General features: G+C 43.8%; 1 protein-coding gene across 6 annotated transcripts in view; it reads left to right on the top strand.

Moving 5' to 3' along the window:
* Positions 1–4,995: 4,995 nt before the first annotated feature.
* Positions 4,996–22,613, top strand: part of Boc (BOC cell adhesion associated, oncogene regulated) — a 78,537-nt gene continuing 60,919 nt past the window's right edge. For 4 of the 6 annotated variants that reach the window (XM_076868223.2, XM_076868222.2, XM_076868221.2 and 1 more), the window contains exons 1-2: positions 4,996–5,445; positions 9,595–9,686. The gene's annotated coding sequence lies outside the window, so the exon portion shown is untranslated. The remainder of the gene's footprint in view (positions 5,446–9,594; positions 9,687–22,613) is intronic. The other 2 variants (XM_076868219.2, XM_076868220.2) reach the window with 2 other exon arrangements.

Raw genomic sequence — 22,613 nt, 5'->3', positions numbered from 1 at the left:
AAACTGGCTTCCAAGAGGTTAGTAAATCCATCCAAACTTGCACAGGTTATTTAACACTGAATTCAAACTCAGATTTGTCTTGAGTCAGTGTCTCCTTTTGGTTACTTGTCACCCTCCCTCTTGGTACGCCTGTCCATAGGCAGCCTTGTGGAGATCTGAAGAATAATCTTTCAAGGTCAACAGAGCACATGGCCAAAAGGAACCCTGAGTTAGCAACCCAGGGCTACAGAATTCAGTCCCAGGCAGCTCAGCTTGTATGAGGAATAGATGGCATTGGGCCAGGCTCACGTGTAATTCTGCCCGAACCCTGCAATTTAAGCTTTAATTATATGCTCTCTTGCATTGGTTACTAATTGTTTTGCATCGGTCAATCTTAGACTTTCATTCAGACAAGAAATATTTTAGAATGACTGGCACATAGTTTGTCCAGTAGCCTTTGTGGTTCCCAGCATGGAGAAATAGGCCAGCTCACATAACTAGTTAATGACCTGCTAAAGAGCAAATGGGGGCTGACTTTACTAACTCTAAATTAATGAATTAAGTTGTGCATTCATTTCAAAAATGAATTGATAAATTCAAAATAATTTTTTTTTATAGTCAACAGCCAAAATTTTAAGTAAGGATGTTGGGTTCATGAATATTTTATTTCTAGTACCTCTTATCAAGATGAAACATCTTTACTCAAACATTAGCTTTGAGAATAGGAATGTATACAAAAGCCAATTTACTAATTACTGTTAGTACTGTGAATTTTAGTATCTAGTCTTTAATCTTAACTCGTACATTAGAACTCTATTCTCTTATGGTATACAATCCTTAGACTCTTACATTAGTTACAATTAGTAAGTTACCTTAGCTCTTTGACTGCACTTGGATGCTCCTTTAAAAAAAATTAAAAAAAAAAAACACTCTTTGGAAAACACTTAAAAGATTTCTTAAAGGCTTGCCAAATTCAGTCATCTTCTAAAATGTGCCTTTCTTATTCCAAGGGGTCGCCTATAACTCATGAAATAGTTATGAGAAAATAGTGTGGTGCACTGTTTGGAATTAGTAACATCACTTAGTTGTCAGGGATCTTAGGCAAATTACATAATTTTCCTTATCTATAAGATGGAGATAATTGAATCTACATCAAAGGGTTGTTGTGGGAATTCAAAACTAAAAGTACACACAGAACCCAGCAAAGAGGCTGGGAGAGGAAAGTGCTCAAACATCTTAGCTTATTTCTCAAAGGATTGTTGGATAGATTAAATAATATCATAAATATAACTGAGTTCACATGGTAAGCACCTTTTGTTCCACTCTTCCCACTTAAGTACTATCTCCACTCTAATGAATATCTGGCAGTTGTATTCTTGAACTGGTAAGTGTAATCATCCAAACTGGTTAACTCAATCAAGTCTCCACTTGGTTCCTTGTGTTTGATGATCTCATTGTTGCTTTTGATTAAAATAATCCAAGAGATGAAAATGTCCGTTGGAACCCTAGGAGGACAGTTTTATATTACCAACCAAAAGCCTTTAAAATTTAAAATGTTATATCCTATTCATTGATCCAAGACTCTGACTCATAGGAATTCACCCTTAGGAAATAATATTTATGATAAGATGTTTAGCTGACTGCAATGCAAGATAATAATAAAAATAAAAACAATCCAAATATATGGCAATAGAAGAATGATTGAGTAAACATCTCTCTTTGATGAAATAGTACACAACTGTTAAAGCTGAACTTTGAAGAATATTCAGTGACAAGGAAAATAATCACATTAGAATCTAACAAGGGATATATCTTTAGATTTTATAATGTTAAAAAACAACCTATGTGTACGATGAACCTAAATTTGCAAAATATGAAAGTGTCAGATAAATCAATGAAGAAACTGGCTTCTGCCTGAATTACTAAAAGCATAAGAGCAGAAAATAGTACAAATATTGAATAAGCATGCCTCGTTTGTGATGTCCATAAGTGTCTTCCAATTCTGATTCTATTACAATCATATACTCAGTGTACAAAAAGCATGTATTTGTATCCAGGAGAAACAAAAGCAAGAAAAATGATTAGAAAAAAGCACTCTACTATGTTAACAGAATTATCCCTGGGTAGTAGGCCTAATGTGATTTCCCCTTTTTGTGTGTTTTTCTTTATTCTTCAGTGAATACATTTTATATTCAGGAAAATTGATTTATATTAAAACATATAGAAAACCAATTCCCTATGCCACTTTGTCTTTGACCTTAGTAATTTTGTCAGCACTATCTTCTCCAGATACTCTTCCCATCCAAGGAGCTGTTTATATGATATGGTGGTGGGGAGGGTACAGCACACTGAGGAGGGAGTAATATCTTTTAATGTTCCTCACTGAATACCTTCCAGTTCATTTTGCATAGCCTAATGACATGGTGACTTGTGTAGATTTACAGTCCCTACACATTCTTCTCCTCACTCACCCTTCTACCTTAATAAATCAGTGTGATCATTTCTAAACTAAACACTTTCTTCTTGGTGGACGCCCATAAAGCACCGCCCCCCACCCCAAGCAAGATACCAGTGGTGAATCACCATTAACATAATGAAGAAATGCAAAAAGCACCTCACTCAATCCATCTAAATGTTTTAAGATGGTTGGGACACTGGAGTGGAGCAGGGTGGACTAGGATAGGGAAACTCGTCTAAAGAGGAAGGGAGAATTAGGCAAGGAACAGGGTCCAGGCAGAGGAAAATGGGGAGAGAGTTCAAAGACACACTGCATCTGTGGAAATATTAATAATAATTAATAATAAACATAATCATAAATAATGCATATTAAAAAGTAATAAACATCACCAACATGCCAACAGTGTACTTGATGCTACAGCAGAATTAACTCTTCTCCATTAAGCTGTGATATATGCATTCTATCTAAACCATTCTGATGGCCAATAATAGCTACAGTGATCAGCCTGGCTAAGGGAGATATAAGGTCACAGTCATTCTTTTTGCTAAATAGTGTTGATAAAGACTGAAGCTTTGGTTTAGAACCCAGGGCTGTGTGAACCCAAAGACTGGACTGTTGGGTATGGAGAGTCCTAGGAGAAAGACAACATGAAAGGGTAGGAATAATAGGAATACAGAAAAATCAATTTGAGAACCTCACACATCTTGTTCTCATTGGAATCTCACCATCACCAACATGAGTCGTACTTGGAAACCATCGTTGAAATACAAAGCTGGGTATCCTGCCTGTGGGTCTGTGGAGAGGCAGTTTCACTACAGTGGTAGATTAGCTAACTTGATTCCTTGGGGGAATTAAGAGTCGTGTACCCAGGATGGTCCCCAGACTTCTTAGTCCTGAATTGTAGCTCAGAAGGAGGGCAATGAGAAGGTGAAAGCTAACATTGCCATTGAACAAGGAGATAAATGGGTTTTAAGAATGTTCTGGGGAGAGTTCTAAAAATTAAAAAAGAAAAGGGGGGAGTGTAGATGGAAGTTTCAAAGAGGGAATTTAGAACCTTCTCACCTTATTGAAAATGGGTCATGCACTTGATCCATTTTGCTCCCAGAACATGCCCAAGAATCCAGCCACACAGAGCTGAAAGTACCAAATAAGTCAAGAGGAAAATGAGCTCCTGCCTAACTGAAATGTAGGAGGAAAAAATATGCAAAATATGGAATAGAAAACATTTTAGTTGCCTTTTTAGACATCTTTTGGTTCCGATTCAAACAGAATCAAATAATCAGTATAAAATATTTATTTTTACTGATGAAAGTCAAAACAATGGTAAACAAACCCATGATCCAGAAAGGTTAAGTGACTTTCTCAAAGTCACCCAGTGGTTCCTTGAATCCCAATGCTGCTATCTGCCACAGAAGAGAGGCAGCACCTCCTTCACCTTGGCACTGCACTCTGGGTTGTTTTGAACAAATGGCTTAACTTCCAGGTCTTGGTTTTCTCAGTGGCAACGTGAGGGTGTTGGAGTAATGATTCTTCACTGTCTATGAAACAGCTTCATCTCTAAATTAGAATATCCAATTTGCCATCAACTCAGCATTTGTTTGACTTCTGAATAATCTGGAAGAGTGGCTTTTAATGTGTGGCCATGGACCTGCGGCATCAGCATCACCTGAGAATTTATTAGAAAGGTAAATTCTGGCGGAGAGGGGTACTAAATCAGAAACTGGAGGAGGGCCCCAGCAATCTGCACTGTAAAATAACAACAACATCAAGCTGCATTGTGAAACAAAACAAACAAACAAACAAAACCCCAACAACAATAAAAACATTCCAAGGAGTTCTGTTGCAGCCCAAGTTTAAGAACTTATGCTGTTTTCTACCCAATACACACACAGAGGCAACAAACTTCTCTCTGTGGCTACTAACCAGCCCCCACCGCTTGTCCTGGCTCCTACATCTGGGATGATGAATGGAGGTCAGGGAGCTGTCAACTGAGGACGCGGCAAACCCTCCCGAGCCCACCGAGTGGGTTGGGGAGGCCGCCTTGGGGCTTCCCTTATCATCTTTTCGACTGCCCCTGACCCACTTTTTTGAGAGGTGGGGAGGTAGCTCCTTTAATAATATGAAGTTTGCTTTTACTGGTTTATTTAATAGTTTGCAGAACGAAGGAGGCAATTGAGAAGTGGGTGGCAGAAAAGGGCTAGGGGAGAACAGACTGGGCTACAGGAGGGAAGTATAGTGTCCAGAGAGGAAGGGTCCGAGGTGAAGCTAAAGAGGGTCAAGAGAGCCCCTGGAGCACAGGGCATTGCTTTTTGCATGGGAAAAAAAAAAGAAGCTAGAAATGAGCGCGGGTCCAACGAACAACGGAGAGTGGGTGTTGGCGGGGGCACTGGAGTTTGGGGGACTGTGTGGATTTTTTTTTTCCCAGCTTCCTTTCCAAGACTTTTTCTTTGCTTCGTTTCGCTCCTCCCCCTCCTCCCCGCCTCCTCTGCTCCCCCCTCCCCTCCTCCCGCGGTAATGGGAGGCTCCTAGGCAGGAGAAGCAAAAGAAGGAATTGTTTGCGAGTTCAGTCATCCAAAAAAGCTTCTTCCATATGGAGGGATCGGGTGCGCTGGGCGCGGCGTCCCCTGCCTCGTCCTCCTGCTGCTGCTGCTGCCTCCGCCGCGGCCCCGGCTTCCTGCAGCAGGGACCCTGAGCCCCGGCTAGCTAGTGTCAGCCGCCGCGTACGCACCGCACAGACAGACAGACACACACACACACACACACGCACACACGCACACACACGGCGCACACACCCTCAGCCACACGCGCTTCCCTCCCCGGCCGGCAGCTTCTCGGTCCGAGGCTCCTTTGTTGCTCCGGCTGCGGCCGTTCTCCCGTGTTGTGTGTCCCCGGGTGTCACAGTGCGTGTTGTGTGTCTGGGCAGCCCGGCGCTGTGTGGCTCTCTCCGCGCCCACCACGCTGACACCGGGGCTTCGGCTCACCCTTCCCAGGCTGCGGCTGCACCAGAGGTGAGTCACGTCTCTGAAGTTTGTTTTCTTTTCATAAAAAGTTGTATCTGTTTGTTGGTTTGGGGACAGGAGGGGGCGGGAGGCTGCCGCAGGCCGGCGGACGCCCAGCGAGCGCGGGAGAGTGGCTGCGGTGGATGCGCGGCGGCTGGAGCCGGCTCTGAGCGCTCGGCTGCGGGCTAGGGTTGGGGCTGGGGACTCGGCCGGCGGGGCGCGCCAGGCGCAGGACCCACAAGCTGGGCCCGGAGGGCAGCCGGGGCCAGGACGCCGCCTCGGGTTCCCCGGCCGGTGCTTTCAGGTTCCTTGGCCGGGTCGTGGTTCCCGGAAGCTTCTGGGGTAAAAGGAGGGCCCAGACCGCCTCCCAGACTTGCCCCGAAGGCTGACACCCAGCGTCCCGGGTCCCCGGCCGGGCCGTGGGGGAGAATCCCTCACCGTGTCAGCAGATGCACAGAACCACGCAATTCGCGCTTGGACTCCGGGGGCGAGGTTATCACCCTTGACATTTTAAAAGGAAAATACTAAAATGATGGACTGAGCGAACCTAAAGAGCCTCAGAAAAGATCCCCTAACAGGAGAGTTAGAAGGGGAGAGGCTGAAGGGGTGTCCAGAAGTGTCTGTGAGACTGAGGCATCTGTAAGAGTGTGTGTGTGTGTGTGTGTGTGTGAGTGTGTGTCCGCGCGCGCCTGTATGTGAGTGCGCGTGTGTGTTGGCGCCCACAGCGTACTCCTGGGGTTGTACTCTTCGGGTTTTTGTTTATGTAACTGCGAGAAGGTGGGGGCATGAATCTCTAGGACAAGTGGGAAAGGGCTGCGAGGAAGGCCAGGAACCCAGGAAGAATCTTCTGCTGGATTCTTGAAGGGCCTGCTTGACTTTCAGATACTCAGTTTAGTTTGCTTTTCCAGGCAATAGAAGAACTTTGAGAGGTGCGAGTCAGGCAGACCTGGAAGGATTAGAGATGTCTTAGAGATGGTTTTGTTTAGTTGTGTTTTGGGGTGGCAGAGGCAGAGTCCCTTGAAACACGAGTTGTGTTCCTCCAGAGATGTGGCAGTTAGAGCTAAGAATACCCAAACCACACACCAGCAATCCCAAACAGGCACTTTCTGGGTGTGGTGGGTGTTCTGCAGCTCCCCCCATCTCTTCCCTGCAAACTCAAATGGGTTCACATAAGTTTTTGACTCAGAGTTACCTCTATGAGTAGAATAAGTGAAAAGTATACTTGGTTGCAGGCCCTTGTCCCACCTCCAAATGCCCTGTGCCCAGCCCACATTTGTCACTTAGCTCTTTTTGCCCAGAACTCTGCAAGCATAGACCCTTAAATGAACGTGGTTTTTAAAATTCTTGAATGTGTAAACATTTCTAATTTATGCCACTACTGGGTTCTGAACAGGCAGCACCACTCTGTGATGGCTTTTTTAGCCCTTTGGTTACAGCTAATAAATCTATCTCCATGTTCTCAAGGGCAACATGGAAAATACTAACCCACAGTCTTGTTGGACCCAGGTGGGGGCTGGGACACCCATACATCTGGATGACCTGTTTTCTGAACTTAAAGTGAATCTGAGGCAAGAGGTTGGCCATTTTGAGGTGTGTAACAGGTTTCCCAGGGACATTTCTGAGGTCTTATAATTGGCACTTTTTAATGGCCCCATAATTGAGACCCAGAGGGTTCCCATGGTACTCTTGAAGCACCTTGGGGTCAGAGGGACAGAGGCAGGTAGAAACAGCAGTGGGGTTAAGATTTTCCTTCCAGATGAGTTTTTGGAATAAGTTTATACAAAAAATGAAAGAAGCCAGAATTCCCTCCTTAGGCCTCTTTGCTGATACCATCCTCCCTCATGGAAATATATTACTCAGAATTTGGCCCTCAGGAGGCCAGAAGCAGTACAGACGTCCCCTTTTATTCTCTTTCAAGGTTTCTCAGCAGAGCAACATTGCAGGAGAAGTTCACTCAAGAGATATTGCCCAAGCTCCTGGGAGCTGGCTTTACTTGGGAGGGTTAATTGGTAGAGGCTAGTATAATAGGTCCTTTGACAGCAAATGAGGAGACGGGTGTGAGGGGGGAAAAACCTGCTTAGGTGCTAATTATCAGTCAATCACGATAAGGAGTGTGATTTATGTTTCTTTCCATACTCCAATGCCATCCTCCAAATGGACCCAGATATTTTACTTTTTTTGAAGTACTTTTTCAAGTGCTTGGGATCCCCTCTCTCTTCAACAACTGTTTGTGGTTTCCATAGCCTAAGGATGAATAGGAGATTTTACTCATGAAATAATTCAGTTGACTTCCCCAAAGACCCCTGGGGTTTAAGAAAGGAGGGCAAGAAGTGAGCCTGATGATCAGTGTTCCAAGGGCCCTAGGGGGTCTAGGTTCAAATTTCAGCTGTCACTGACATGCTTAATGAATTAAAGGTTTCTCTCTCTGCCTTTCAAAACTTAACTGAAGACCCATGTGTGCTGGATAATTTCTGTCCAGTACTTTGTGACCCCTGAATAAAGAAGTATTAACCTGGCTCCAAAAGATATTATACACTGCAGTTTGCTTTCTTCCCTCCAAACTTTAAACCTCCTTGCAATCTGGGACTAGAATGGAAATTAGGGAGGGAGAGGAAAGATAGTGATTTTTCCATTTAAAAAAATTTATCTACTTTAACATAAATAATTTCTTGTTACCTCCATACTTCAGTTTAACAAATATTTATCGTGCATCAGACACCCAATTGGGAGCTTCCTTGTCCCAACAAAGTAAGTTTTCTTAATCAAAGAGTGATTACCTTCAAATTTTATTCATTGCACAAACATCTACTACTAATTATAAAAGTGTTTTTAAAGTTATTCACAGTTATGTACAGGCTGGGGCTGTAGCTTTGTTCAAGCACTTGCCTAGCATGCACAAGGCCCTAGGTTCAATCTCCTGCAACACACACACACACACACACACACACACACAGAGAGAGAGAGAGAGAGAAAGAGAGAGAGAGAGCTACCCACAATCTCCCCATGCTATAGCATGACTTGTTTTTGTTCATCCATGTGCATATATACCTTCTATATAGTTATGATAAAAAGTAGATTCTTGTCATCAGACAGCCCTAAAATATCTACATTTGAACCAAAGACTCACAGAGAACACATATATCCAACCAATTTGCTTTTGGTGGGAATGAGCCAAGTCCTAAGTATGCTCCCACAGGAACTTCAACTTGCAATATTTTCATAATTTATGAGCCTGAATCAAGTATTTGGGATTGAAGAGTGGTATGGGAGAGTGTGTTTAGTTTTAATCTAGAAGTCTATGTTTACCATAAACCTTCCTAAAGAAGATTTTTGCCACCTTGGAGCCTTCGGGTTGGTCATGGATAGAAAAGGGGAGGTAGAATGTAGGAAAGAGGTTTATAGGATCCCTCTGAAGCCCAAGCTCTGCCTCTGACCTCTGTTTACACCACCTCAAATCAAAACATTAATCTGTTCCTACATCTCATCTGCTGCAGAGTTAAGACTCCTTCCCCAACCTGGCACAGTCTTTTCTGTTCTTCCTTTTGTAATTCCACCATCTGTACCATCTTTTCCAGACCTGCTTCCACTCTGCTTATTGATACCCTTGACAGTTGCTGCTGACACGTGGTTGGGCTCCCACTGTCCACCTAACACCACTCCACTATTCTCCATCAGTCCACTATTCTCCATCAGTCCCACAATCAAGTCACTACTCAGCTTTAAAATCCAAATTTCTCAACCTGTTATATGAGACTCCATCCTCCTTCATGATAGTTCTTCCTCAGTAGGAGCCTGCTGCCCAGCACCTTAAATCCTTCCACACAAGCCTACTTATGTATGAGGCCTGTTTATAATGTGTTTTGAAGAAATATTTGGTGAGTGTTGATGAAAATGCACTATTGGATGAAAAGTTCATGGTTTTGTAAAATGTAGTATTGTTCTTAATCCACTATTTTCACTTTTAGCAAGGAGCCAGGTAACTGGATATTGATGGAGGCCTATGATCTTAGAAGAATTGCTTTTCCTCTGTTTTCTTATTCATAAAAGGGGTTAATGTGGAATTACTATGGTTTATAGCACTGCACCTTACAAAAAGCAAATACTTCAGAACTGTTTATTTTATTGTTCAAAAGATGAAACAATTCTCTTTTTCCTCAGTCCTGTTTCAGGCTTCCTGGAACCCATGACCCATGAAGTTTTGTCAACATTCATGCCATCTGAGGGTAGCAGCAAAGGAGTAGAAGAAGTAGGTGAGGTTTTCTGCTCACAGTCTGAAATCTCTATCCTATTAGATCAACTATTTTTTCACTTGTTTTGTGTTATCACTTGAAGATTGTGTTTCTCATCCTTTAATATTGGAAAAATCCAGCTTTGAGTGGAATCTGGACTAACCTTCAGGTTGGTTCTAGTGGCTAGTACACTCTTAGTCGAAGCCTATGTTGGCTCCATGAACCCCCCCTTGCCCTGAGGCAAACTCTGTCAGACTTGTTGGATACAAACCACTAACTGTGAGATTCAGGATCTAAGCTCACTGTGGAAAAGTCCTGCTCAGGTCTGGGTGAGGAAAGCCAAGTGTTTACGTCTCTGTCAGTGGTCTTACAGCAAATGCCTTGTGGTCTCATGTACTGGGCATTGTTTATCTCACAAAAACCAGAAGGATTCCATTCTTTGCGTCTTCTGAAATGAAACCAGGAAATAATTTCTCTTTTCCTCATGGTAAATTTGGCCTTATTTTCAAAGAAGGCCTTTGATGTTTGAGACAGGATTATTGGGCAATACGAGGAAATCATAGCAGAAAGACTATAGTCAGTAATATGTAGTCAACTTAATTTGGTTGCCAGAGAAAATGTTGAGAAAGTCTCAACTGGTTCTCCTGGTGAGTAACAGGAAAATGCCAATGTGGATAGGGTAAGTAGGGTTGAAGAAAAACAACCCAAAAGGAGCTGAGCAGTGGAAAGTAGGGCAAAGGCATGTTATTCTTTGCCAAAATGAGTTTGGACAACATGGGACACGATGAGGGCGATGAAGTGTGTGTAGGTTGGAGCCTTCATTCTTTCAACAGGCTTTTATTGAGTACCTGCTGTGTGCCTGGCATCATGGCTTAGACTGGCAGGAATCAATACCAAAGCCCACGGGCATCCAGAATTCCATTGCTCGTGGGAAGTGAAATGCAAATTCTAGTGTTACGATGATACTTGCAGTGGGTCAGTTAAGAAAGACTTTTTGAGGGAGGGGAGAGAATACCTCAGGAAATCTTAAAATTAGAGACAGACAGGTAGTACCGAATGTTTTTTTACTCTGCTTGTATGAATTGTTCATTGTTTTGTTCCAGAAAATTCATTTTTCCTTGGTGGATGATAGCTTTAAGTATGGTAGACACAGGAGATTTCAAAGTCATGTCTTTGTTGTTGTTACTTGTTTAATTTTAGGAAACTTAAGACTTAGAATCTCTGCATCAAATACAGAATCTCAGAAATCTGGGTTTTGGCCTTGTTTCCAAAATCAGTTACTCAGTAGTTTTCAGGAGGAAAAGAAAAAAATTAGTGATTTTTCCTTTCTTTCTCATTTATATCAGATTTTAACTGAGAATCTTAGAAACATGTCTGAATTCATCCTTTTACCTTTGAATTCCATTGGCCCCATTAGATTTGCTTGACTCTGACATTATTCCCAGAGTAGCAGGTGAGGGGAAATTTATTTTAGAGGTATAAAAAATCACTGGGCTTTTCATTTGCTCAGAAACCTCCTGGGTTGCTGAGAGGTGAATATCACAAGGGCTGGGAGCCCCAGGTAGGGGAGGAAAGTATGTGGACTTGCCTGGCCTCAGAGGCCCCCATCCAGCCTGGGCTGCAACTTTACTCTCAAAGAAAACCTCCCCCACCTTCCCTGGTTCTGCCAATATTTTTCCAGATTAGTCAAAGCCAAGTGCCTTTACTAGTCTTTACTTACCTAACATTACAATCCCAGTAGGTTTATTAGTATGGGTCATAGTTAATTGGAGAGGAAAATTGGGGGGTTCTGGGTTTACTGGTTTTCTATGAAAGCAGAGACTGCTCTTAATTATTTCACAGATCATCTCTTCCACTCTCTGTCTCTCTGTTTTCTGCCTCATGACTATCACACTATAGTGGAGTTACTGTAGCTTTTCCTTCTTACCTAGTTGTGCCCAAGTCAGGGGGATTTAATAATGCTGGCAGTCAGCAAAATATCTTCTTTTGCAAGTGAGATCACATAAAGGCGGAGATGTTTACTCCTGTCATTATGAATGAATTTTTGGTAGTGAACAAATTGTATAAAAACCTGCCAAGTTACAGACAAGAGTTAGATTCTCAGAATCATTCTATGACAGGCCTCTGAAATAATCACCTGCACCCCTTCCTTGAGTCCTTTGGTGGTCTGTCATCTGTGCAGGCTCTGAGTCAGTTCCAGGTGACAGGCCCCAGTCAGGTGCTTTCCATTCTGTAGGCTTCTGTAGCAGAGGTGGAGGCTGCTGCGGGGCGGCTGGCTTTAGCCCGTCTGGACTATGGCAATTTGCCAGCAAGTTTCAGTGGGTGGTCTTTGACAATGAAAGAAGAGGGTGGGGGCGGGGAACTTAGCTCTCCTCCCCAAAGGGGAACAACAAGGTGGCTTTCTATAGGTGGGTTTCACATTGGCGGCCAATCCCCTTGTCACTGACATACCATACGTGTCCTGAGTGTGGGTGAAAAGAACTGAACAGGTTGCCTGAAGGTCACGGTGATGGATGAAGTTAACTTTTGTTCCCCCGACTTTACAAATGAAGCCTTGTGTTTAGGTGGCGAGCCTTCCCTCCAAGGGGGCCAGTATGCAGGTACCTTTCCTTATGATTACTGAGGAAGGAACATTGATGATTCTCACTTGCCAGACAGAAAAGCAAAGCTCTTAGTGCAGCTTCTCACCCCACAGATCAGGGAAATCAGCCGTGGACCAGCAGCACAGGCCCAGGCATGCTAATTTCAGTTACAAGTAGGCAGCACTGCCTGCCTCCACTTCCTCCCAGTGATAGGGAGATTGATAGCAGCCATCTAGTGTATACCTACTGGGTGCCAGGCCCTGTGCTAAGAATTACTGGCATTATCCCTTTGATCACCCAGTGGTCCTGTGAATCTGGGCATTATTATCCTATTCTTCAGATAAGAAGCTAAAGCTTAAATAATTGTACTGACTTTCCCTGGTCTCACAACTGGAAGTGGCAAAGCCAAGATTTCATTGCAGGTCTGCTGACTCCCAAACTTAATGTGTGTGTGGAGGAGGCAACCCAGATAGGTTCTCTTCCCAAAGCAGACTCCCTTCAGTTTGGGAAAACTTTCTTTTGCAGCTAACTACACGTAAGGGGCATGTGGGGACCTTTATGAGACTTGCCTTAAACCACATGAATATAGAACTGGGACCACAAGTGGAAGGTGTTGAATGGCTCAGAAGCAGCAGCACCAGGGAAGCCAGGCCTTGTGGTCCAGCGGTGTCAGACTTTGCAGGCCTTGGTGAAAGCCACCTCCATCTTGGGTTTCATTTCTGAACTTGTCTCTTGATATTTTTCTCCTCCTCCGGGACATTGTCTGAATCGACTGTCCCAAATCTCTGCTCCTGCTATAGCTGCCAGATGAATCCATCTGTGCCTAGGCTTTCTGCAAGTCTGATCAAGCAGGTCCTCCGTGCTTACAATGAGCTGAGGGGGAGAAAGTGTTTGGCCCAGCAGATACTTTTACTGGTCAGGAAACGTGGCAGCTTGTACAGAAAAATACCCTGGGGAAGGAAGTAGCAGATTTGACAGACAGGTAACTGACAGGAGATGCTGCCTTCCAGGCAAATACTCACAGGGCAGCCAGCAGAAAGAATTCGACAGGCAGGTACCTGCAGAAGAGCAAAGCACCCCACTCCCTGCTGGCTTAGGAGGGTGGTGAGGTTTGGCGGCGGAGGACATGTAGTTACCCTTGTTCCTTGTTTTTCTTTAGCAAACACGGGAAACTTGAAGCCAAGATGCTCTGGGTATGGGAAGACACAGGTTTTAAATATAATGATGTGACTAGGGTAATGAGGAGATAGTCAGAGAAACTGTGCCTTTCATCCCCTCTCATTTCAAGCTGTCTTTTTTAAAATTATTTTTTTTATTTATATGTGACAGCAGAATGCATTACAATTCTTATTACACATATAGAGCACAATTTTTCATATCTCTGGTTGTATACAAAGTAGAGTCACACCAATTCGTGTCCTCATATATGCACTTTGGATAATAATGTCCATCACATTCCACCATCATTTTTAACCCCATGCCCCTTCCCTTCCCCTCCCACCCCTCTTTCCTATCTAGAGTTCATCTATTCCTCCCATGTTCCCCCTCCCTACCCCACTATGAATCAGCCTCCTTTATCAGAGAAAACATTCGGCATTTGGTTTTTTTGGGAATTGGCTAACTTCATTTAGCATTATTTTCTCCAACTCCAACTATTTACCTGCAAATGCCATGATTTTATTCTCTTTTAATGCTGAGTAATATTCCATTGTATATATATGCCAAATTTTTTTTATTCATTCATCTATTGAAGAGCATCTATCTGGGTTGGTTCCACAGTTTAGCTATTGTGAATTGTGCTGCTATAACCATTGATGTGGCTTGTCCCTGTAGTATGATGTTTTTAAGCCCTTTGGGTAACTCCAGAATGGCAGCTATTAACACTACAAACAACAGTAAGTGTTGGTGAGGACTTGGGGGAAAAGGCACACTCATACATTGCTGGTGGGTCTGCAAATTGGTGTAGCCAATATGGAAAGCAGTATGGAGATTTCTTTGAAAATTGGGAATGGAACCACCACTTGACCCAGCTGTCCCTCTCCTCGGTCTGTACTTATGCTGTCTTTTAAAGGGCCATGAGGATGCTGTGACATGGCCTGAGTGAACACTTTTGATTGAAAATTTCTTACTCACCTCAAAAGCCCCAGGTGCCTGGCATCTGTACTCACCCACTCTAAAGAGATAAGAAATTCTAGGGAACCGGGGAGAAGTCAGTTTGGACCCAGGAAAGCAGTCAACTCTGCAGTGTGTTTTTGTTTTCTAAGTGCAGGAGCCTGAATCGGATTCTCTTTGGACATACTGTCAGAAAACACCCCTGGATCCCTCCAGATCAGCTTTCTTTTCCTCACTAGTGGGAAAAGACAACTTAGAGTCTCAGGGTCTGGAAGAAGTTGGGAAGGAAAAGAACTTCTGGCAACTGGATTTAGGGTAACATCCTTCCTTGAGAGAGGAAGGTACAGAAGGAGTCCAGAGCATTTCTAGGAGGTCCTATCTTAGAGGACAGAAGTCTGGAGTGCATCTTATGAAAAGGCAGATGAAGTGCTAGGAAAGAAGGTTTTTAGGAGAAAAGCATGTTTCTGGAACCCCTTCCAGATTTGGGATTTGTATAGTATCTTGGTTAATGGGAGGCTTTGTAAATAGACCAGCCTGGGTTTCAATACTGGCTTTGCCGATAGCTAGGTGTGTGATCCTGGGCAAGTTACATAAACTCTGCCATGCCAGTTTCTTAAGGTTGTTGCAAAGGGGAAACAAGGTCATGTATGTAAAACTCAGGAAATGCATTGGGAACCATCAGTGGATAATAGCTGTTGTTATTTAGGAAAAGAAGGAGGAACAGAGTGAAAGGGGCCTTCTTAATAGGGTAGGGCAGAGAGGAGAATGAGCCAGCAGAAGGCCCTGCTGATGGAGCCCCAACTAACTCAAGGTCTACAGAGAGAAAGGAATGAGGATGGGGAGAAAGAGGAGCACAAGGTTGGGCCAGGCCTGGTCCCTGGGTAGAGCATGACCCCCAACCCCACCCTGCCCCTGCAGCCTTCCCCTCTGCCTTTCCCCCAACTCAGCATATCCCATCCTACCCAAAATCTTGAGGTCATCCTTGACTCTGCTCTTTCTCTCATACTCCATTTTATTTTTGCTTTTATTTTCATAATTAATTTATTGTGGTGCTGGAGGTGGAACTCAGGGCCTCACACATATTGCATCTTGTTCGAAAGTGGTAGCGCAAGCACTCTTACACTGAGATACAGCCTGGGTCCTCATACTCCACTTTAAGTTGGCAAACAATACTGGCTTTACCTTCAAGTGTTTGTAGAATCCTATGATCTCCTACCACTCTAGTCTTCTGTTAACTTTTCTGACCAGGACTGTGGAGGTGATTTCTCTGCTCAAAACTCTCCATGGCTTCAAACATCCATGAAAAATCAAAATGCCTTAATTTGGAAAAATCAAGTACCCTGGACCCACCCCATCCTCTCTGCCTCACTTCTGCCTGCCTTGCTCACCTCACAGCCACATGGGCCTCCCCAGGACTCCTCCAACTAGCCTTCTCCTCCTCAGAGGTTTTCTGCCAGCTGTCTGAAAGGCTCTCACCCCATATTCCTGTATAGCTTCCTCCCCCATTTCAGTGGGTTCTCTGCTGCCCTGCTCACCCACCACTATTCTCTCTCCTTTCAACCTAATTTATTATTCCTTAGCATTGTCACCTTCTGATATGTATCTATTTGTTCATTTGCATATTACCTGCTTCCCCTGTAGAAGGAAGACAGATCCAGGGACCTTGTTTCTCCCAGGGACTAGAAGAGAATTGGTTTCTCTCTCTCTCTCTCTCTCTCTCTCTCTCTCTCTCTCTCTCTTCTTTCCTTTTCTCTTTCCTTTCTAATTTGCAGTACTCTCCTGAATTGCAAAATTAATGCGTAAGAATTTCAAACAAGATGAAATACGGTCAGTTCTCAGTATTCACAGGTTCCACACCTGTGGATGCAGCCAACCATGGATCAACCATGAATAGAAAATATTTTTTTTAAAAAAATATCATGTCTGTACTGAACATGTGCAGACTTTTTTCTTGTCATGGTATAACAGCAACTTACATAGCATTTACACTGTATGCACTGCTTTAAGTAACCTAGAGATAATTTAAAGTGTAGCTTAGGTACATGCAAATACTATCTACACGATTTTTATGACGGATTTGAGCATCCATGAATTTTGGTATCCTGGGGGGGTGCAGTGTCCTAGAACCAATTCTTCACAAATACCAAGGGGCAACTATAATTACGCATGGATTTATACAAGAAAATGTATTCAGGGGTGTATGTATATGGGGAACCTCGAGGGAAGGTGCTAAGAGTACTAACGATGAGAGTCTTTTAGAAAAGTCAGGTAGTAGACGTGTGCAGGACCTCGGCAGAGATAGCCCAGTTCCTTCACTCTTCCCCAAGGTAACAGACTTGAGCAATTGTCCATGGCTAGGCAGGTGGTTCCATCTGTAAGAGAGATACAAGAATGAATCCAGGCATGTGGTGGTGCATGCAAAGTAATCCCAGTGGCTTGGGAGGCTGAGGCAGGAGGATCACAAGTTCAAGGCCAGCCTTGGCCACTTAGTGAGACTCTGACTCAAAATGAAAATGAAAAAGGGCTGGGAGTGTAGCTCAGTAGTAGAGTAGCCCTGGGTTCAATCCCTAGTACTATAAACAAGAAGAAAAAAAGCAATGCATATCCTCTCTGCCCTCCCTTATCATACACTTTATTTATTATTATTATTATTATTTTAACTATGGCACTGTTTTTTTAAAAATATTTCTTAGTTGTACATGGACCTTTATTTTATGTATTTACATGTGGTGCTGAGGATCAAACCCAGGGCCTCATACATGCTAAGCAAGCGCTTCACCACTGAGCCCCAGCCCCAGTCCTTATCACACACTTTAGAAGAATTTATTGTGCATCCACTTTATGCCCAGCACTGTGCATGACCCGGCTAGGGAGGTGCAGAGAAGCCCAGCTCTTCCTCTGTCCCACCACTGTTTATAGTCTGGTTGTCCATCTGGGCTTTCCTAAGTGGGCCTGGGCCACCATTTGATGCTGCCCTCTTCCAATCACCTGAGTCCAACTGAAGGTCTTTCAGATCTGGTGGGCATGGGATGGATTTGACAATAGCTCAGTTTTCATACTCAGGGGTCTTGGTGGGGCCAGCCCCTGTGCTAGGCACACCAGTTTCAGAGATGGTACCAGCTGTTGGAAGTAAGGAAGAGTGTGTTGGGTCCACCTCAGAGGGACATAGATCTGACTTCAAATTGCATCTTAGACATTTCTGACTTGGTTCAAGATTTAGAAGCAGAGGAAGAATAAAAATAGTGAGGAAGATCCCAGGAGGTCTTGTGGTGACAATAAAAGTAGAAAAATGTGCCTCAGCAATAGTACAACCAGATGCCCAAACCCAACCCAGCAAGCATGTCATGGAGCTGGGCAATAGCCCATGCCTCTTTTTTTATTATTGCTATTATTATTTTAAATGAGTAATTTTCTTTTTGAGCAGTCTTAGGTTTACAGAAAAGTGAAGCAAAACAGAGTTGCCATCCAAATCACCTCTATCACCTAACCCCTACCCCTTTCCCCTATAATTAACATCTTCTGCTGGTGTGATGTATTTGTTATGATTGGTGAACCAAAATTGACATTTCATTATTAACTAAAGTTCATAGTTTACATTAGGGTCCACTTTTTGTGTGGTACATTTTCTGGGTATTGGCAGATATATGATGATGGCATGTACCTACTATGATAGGATTGTAATATTCTGCTGCCTAAAAGTCTCCCATTCTCCACCTAGTCACCTTCTCCTCCTGCCCCCAAGACTTTTGCAACCACTATCATCTTACTGTAGTAAGTATATATATTTACTATATATATTTTTGCTGCATATATGTGTATATATGTGTTATATATATATATATATATATATATATATATGCTATAGTTTTGACGTTTCCAGAATGTCACATAGTTGGAATCATGAAGTATATACCCCTATAAGACTGGCAGACTGGCTTCTTTCACTTGGCAACCTCTCTAGTTTTCTCTCTTGCTGATGAGCAAGGAACTGGAAAAGGAGGGGCTCAGAGCCGAGTGCTGAAACCTTCCTGACAAGAGCTGTGGGTCTACTGTGCAGCTCCATTGCCATCTTCTGCGGAGCAGCCTGGCTCTGGTGCTACTGGAGTTTAACCAGGCTGGTAAACTGTCAGGAGCTGCCTGTGTTTGGGTTCCACATCTGGAAGTATCAGCTGTGCAGGCCCTCCCTCCCACCCCTAAACAGACAGCCGGGAAGAGCACATGGGGCTGTTTGTCTTCCTCCTTGGGAGTTTGTTTTGCTTACTTTGGAGCTGCAGGCTAGGGAAGCGTGGGGAAGTGTGTGTCCCCTGGGCAGGCCGTGATACTGTGCGCTCATATCCGGTGGTGGGCCACAGGTCCCTCAGTCTCTGAAATCACTGCTTTCAGCCCAGGTTCCGGTGGTGTTCTTGTTGAGCCCAGATAGCAATGGAGAACAGGGGAGCTTGGTTTTGTGGTCATTAAAGGGGCAGACTTATCAATCAGGCACAAAGAGATTGAGAGTGTTTCTCCTGCCAAAAGTATTTCTTTCTTGAGTCAGCATTGAAAACTTGATTCCCTGGGAGTTTGGGAGTAGGAGCCCAGTATTCAGAGCACTTAGCAGTCACTTTAAACAGTGTGGCTCTCTGGGGGACAGGTTATGATGACGGATTTGATAATGGGAGCAGAAGGAGAGAGGTCCTCCAACCCTGCTCCAGCTCGGGACCACATCTAGGGGAAATGTTAGCGGGTGTGACTGTGGAATCCTGTGGATCATCTGAACCACAGACTAAAAAGTTCCAGGAATTGAGAAAGGGAGGAATACTGAGCAGAGGGAGTTCTAACCCTGGGAAACAGGGACTTACATTTAGAGCCTGGCTCCCATTCCTGCTTGAAAAGAGAGCTGAAATCTGTTGGTACTTTCTCACGTTGCAAGGTGCAAGCCACATGTGTCAGAGTTCAGTACAGAGGAATAAGACTCATCAGGTGCCGTTGGACTATGGAGATTCTATGCCGAAGATCCAAATTCACACCACCCCCTCCCCTGGTTTTCTTTTCTTCTCCTAACCTGGGCAGTGTCTCAGTAATGGCTCTGGAATGCCACTCAGTGCTTTACCTAGCTGTCTCCCGTGTAGGTGCACTAATGATACCCATCCCAGGCTTATCCCTCAGACTGTGAGCACTAATGCAGTGCAATCTTTAAAGTCTTTCAACTTCACAGAACTGCACTCTGCAGGCAAGCTGTCCTCTGGCTTTTGTTGTTAATTATAGCTCCAGGGTGGAGCCTGCTGGCCTGGCTTCTCAGGTCTTACTCCAGCATCCCTGTGGCTATCCCAGTGATTACTGACCATCTGGAAGTCTTGGCCCTTGCCTCAGTTTGCCTGGGGAGGCAGAAGATAGAGAACTGATGAGCCGTGTGAGTGTGGGACCCATGTTCTTTACCAAATTCAGGCTTCACCCCTAAGCTACCCACCCTACATTCTGTCCCCTCACTCTCAAGGAGGGACCATGAGAGCCCTGAGAAAGAATCCCAGGCTGGCTTCTGTAGGTGCATGCCAGGTAATGCATGTGTACAAGCAGGTGCCACATTTTCTGAACCAACAGACAAATCCATGACTTATCAAAGCATTTTTCTCTGATGTTGGGGGAGGGCGGGTGGGGATTTCAGAAAAGCTGATTATATAAATATTTTGTGATACATTTAAAGAATCTTGCCTTCAGTATAAGGTACAGTGGGGCCATCCCAGCACCTCCTGATGGCACCATCTCCTGTTGTTGCCAGAGGTGCCTGGAGGCACAGTGCCGGCCTCTGTCCACGTGGGGCGAGTGTTGATGGAGGAAAGTCTCTGGTGTGGTCTGGCTCTTCTTTAGTACTTTTTCACCAGAGCCATCTGTAGAAATGGGGCAGGATCCCAATTTTACCCACCACCCTCCACCCCTCTCCAGAAAAAGCTAGGCTCCAAAGCAGTGGGAGGATCCTCCCTAACTAAGTTTTACATGCTTTGAAAGTCAGGAAGTAAAAAGGAATCATGTGTCCGATTGAGATGGGATCTTAGGCAAGCAGATCTAATTTTTCCCACACGTGAAATTAACCCAAATGCCAGTGCTAATGTCCGTGGTCTGGGTGGGGAAAAGGCACTGAGACCTTGTTCTTTGCATCTTAGCCAAGATGAGGCATGTTTCCTTGCCCCAGGCCAGGGGCTTGGGACCAGGCTCCCTTGTGTGAAGAATGTCACCCACTAAAACTCAGGATGCTCACTGCTGCTGCCTCTCAGCAGTCACTTGAGGTTTCATGCCGAGTTTTGGATGCTGATCCCAATATCCAGCAGCAAATCTTGCCTGAGCACAGCATATTTGCCCTCTGTTGACATCTGCCACAGGAGCCTAAAGACATTGGTAGCCATCAAAGAGTGGCCTTTCAATTGGTCAGTCAATAGATGTTTATCAAGTGGTGTGTCTACTGTCCTTAAGGTGCTTGTGTCCTGGTTTCTGAAGATTTCCCAAATCAAAACATTGAATTGCATTATTCACAGAAGAGTGCTTGGTCTGGAGTGAGTGCTGTGTTATTCAGCTTTCTGTTGCTGTTACAAAACACCTGAGATAATCAACTTGAAAGAAGGAACGATGTATTTTGGCTTAAGGTTTCAGTCTGTAGGTGTTTGGCCCTATCACTTTGGTCGTGTGGTAAGGCAGAATAGCATGGTGGGGAGCACATGGTAAAGCAAAGCTTCTTACCTCATGGCAATTGGGAAGCAAAAGGAGAGAGCAGAAGAGGTCAGGATCTCAGTATCCTCTTCCAGGGTGTACCCCCAATGACCTAACTTCCTTCTATCCACCTAAATATTCCACCATCTCTCAATAGTACCATAGGCCTTTAGCACCTGGGCCTTTGGGGGAACTTTTAAGATCTAAACCATAATAGATGGTCACTGTTGCCATCATTGCCATATCATCACTACTTTGACCCGAGACAAGCTGCCGATTTCTCTCCCAAGAGCCCAAATTCTTGGAGAATTTGGTTATTTAAAAAGTTTTGACACTTGTCAAATGGATTACATCAAACTTAGAAAGGTTTTACATAAGAAAGGAACAACACAGTGAAAAGACAACCTACAGAATGGGAGAACATATAAGCCAGCTATTCATGGGACAGGATTAATATCCAGAATCTATAAAGAACTAAAAAAGCTTAACAAGCTGGGTGTGGTGGCACATGCCTGTAATCCCATTGGCTCTGGAGGCTGATGCAGGAGGATCACGAGGAAATGAGGCAGGAGGATCAAAGCCAGCTTCAGCAGTGGCAAGACACTAAGCAATTCAGTGAGGCCCTGTATCTAGATAAAATACAAAATGAGGCTGGGGATGTGGCTCAGTGGTTGAGTGCCCTGAGTTCAATCCCCAGTACTAAAAAACAATAACACCAAAAAAAAAAAAAAAAAAACAAAGGCCAATGGCTCAATATTGTTATGCTCAATATTATTAGCCATCAGGGAAATTCAAATCAAAACTATAGTGAGATACCATTTCACCCCAGTTGGAATGGTTGTTATAAAGAAAATTTTAAAAAAGAACAAAACAAAAAATACCATGGTGGTACAGATGAAGAGAGAAAGAAAATCGTGTATATTGATGGGAATGTAAATTAGTATAGCCATTATAGGAAACAGTATGGAGATTCCTCAAAAAACTAAAAATAGACCTACTATATGATACAACTATACCACTCCTGTGTATACAGCGAAAGGAAAGGAAGTCAGCATACAAAAGTAACACCTGCACACCTTTGTGTGCTATGGCACTGTTAACATAGCTTGCATATGAAATCAGCTTAGATGCCCATTAACAGATAAATGAATAAAGAAAATGTGGAGGGCTGGGGATACAGCTCAGCTGGTGGAGTGCTAGCCTCGAATGCCCAAGGCCCTGGATTCAATTCCCAGCACCTCAAAAAAAAATGTGTCATGTATACACAATGGAGTATTATTTAACCATAAAGAAAAATGAAATTCTGTCACTTACAGGAAAATAGATGAAATTGGAGGACATCATGTTAAATAAAATAAGCCAGATACAGAACAGTCAAGGACAGCATGCTCTCTCTCATATGCAAAAGCTAAAAAAAAAAAAAAAAAAAAAAATATCCCACCTGAGGAATTGGAAGGTTCCAGAGGGGAAGAGGTGAAGGTGGAAGTAATATGGGTGCACATGATAAACACACACTGTTTGCCTGTTTGGAAATAACACACTGAATGTCATTAATATGTATAGTCAATATGTAGCA

Source organism: Callospermophilus lateralis, chromosome 10 (genome assembly GCF_048772815.1).
Source record: "Callospermophilus lateralis isolate mCalLat2 chromosome 10, mCalLat2.hap1, whole genome shotgun sequence".
In the NCBI taxonomy this organism is placed as follows: domain Eukaryota; kingdom Metazoa; phylum Chordata; class Mammalia; order Rodentia; family Sciuridae; genus Callospermophilus; species Callospermophilus lateralis.
The sequence above is the reverse complement of the archived record's forward strand: the minus strand, read 5'-3'. Positions and strand labels throughout refer to the sequence as shown.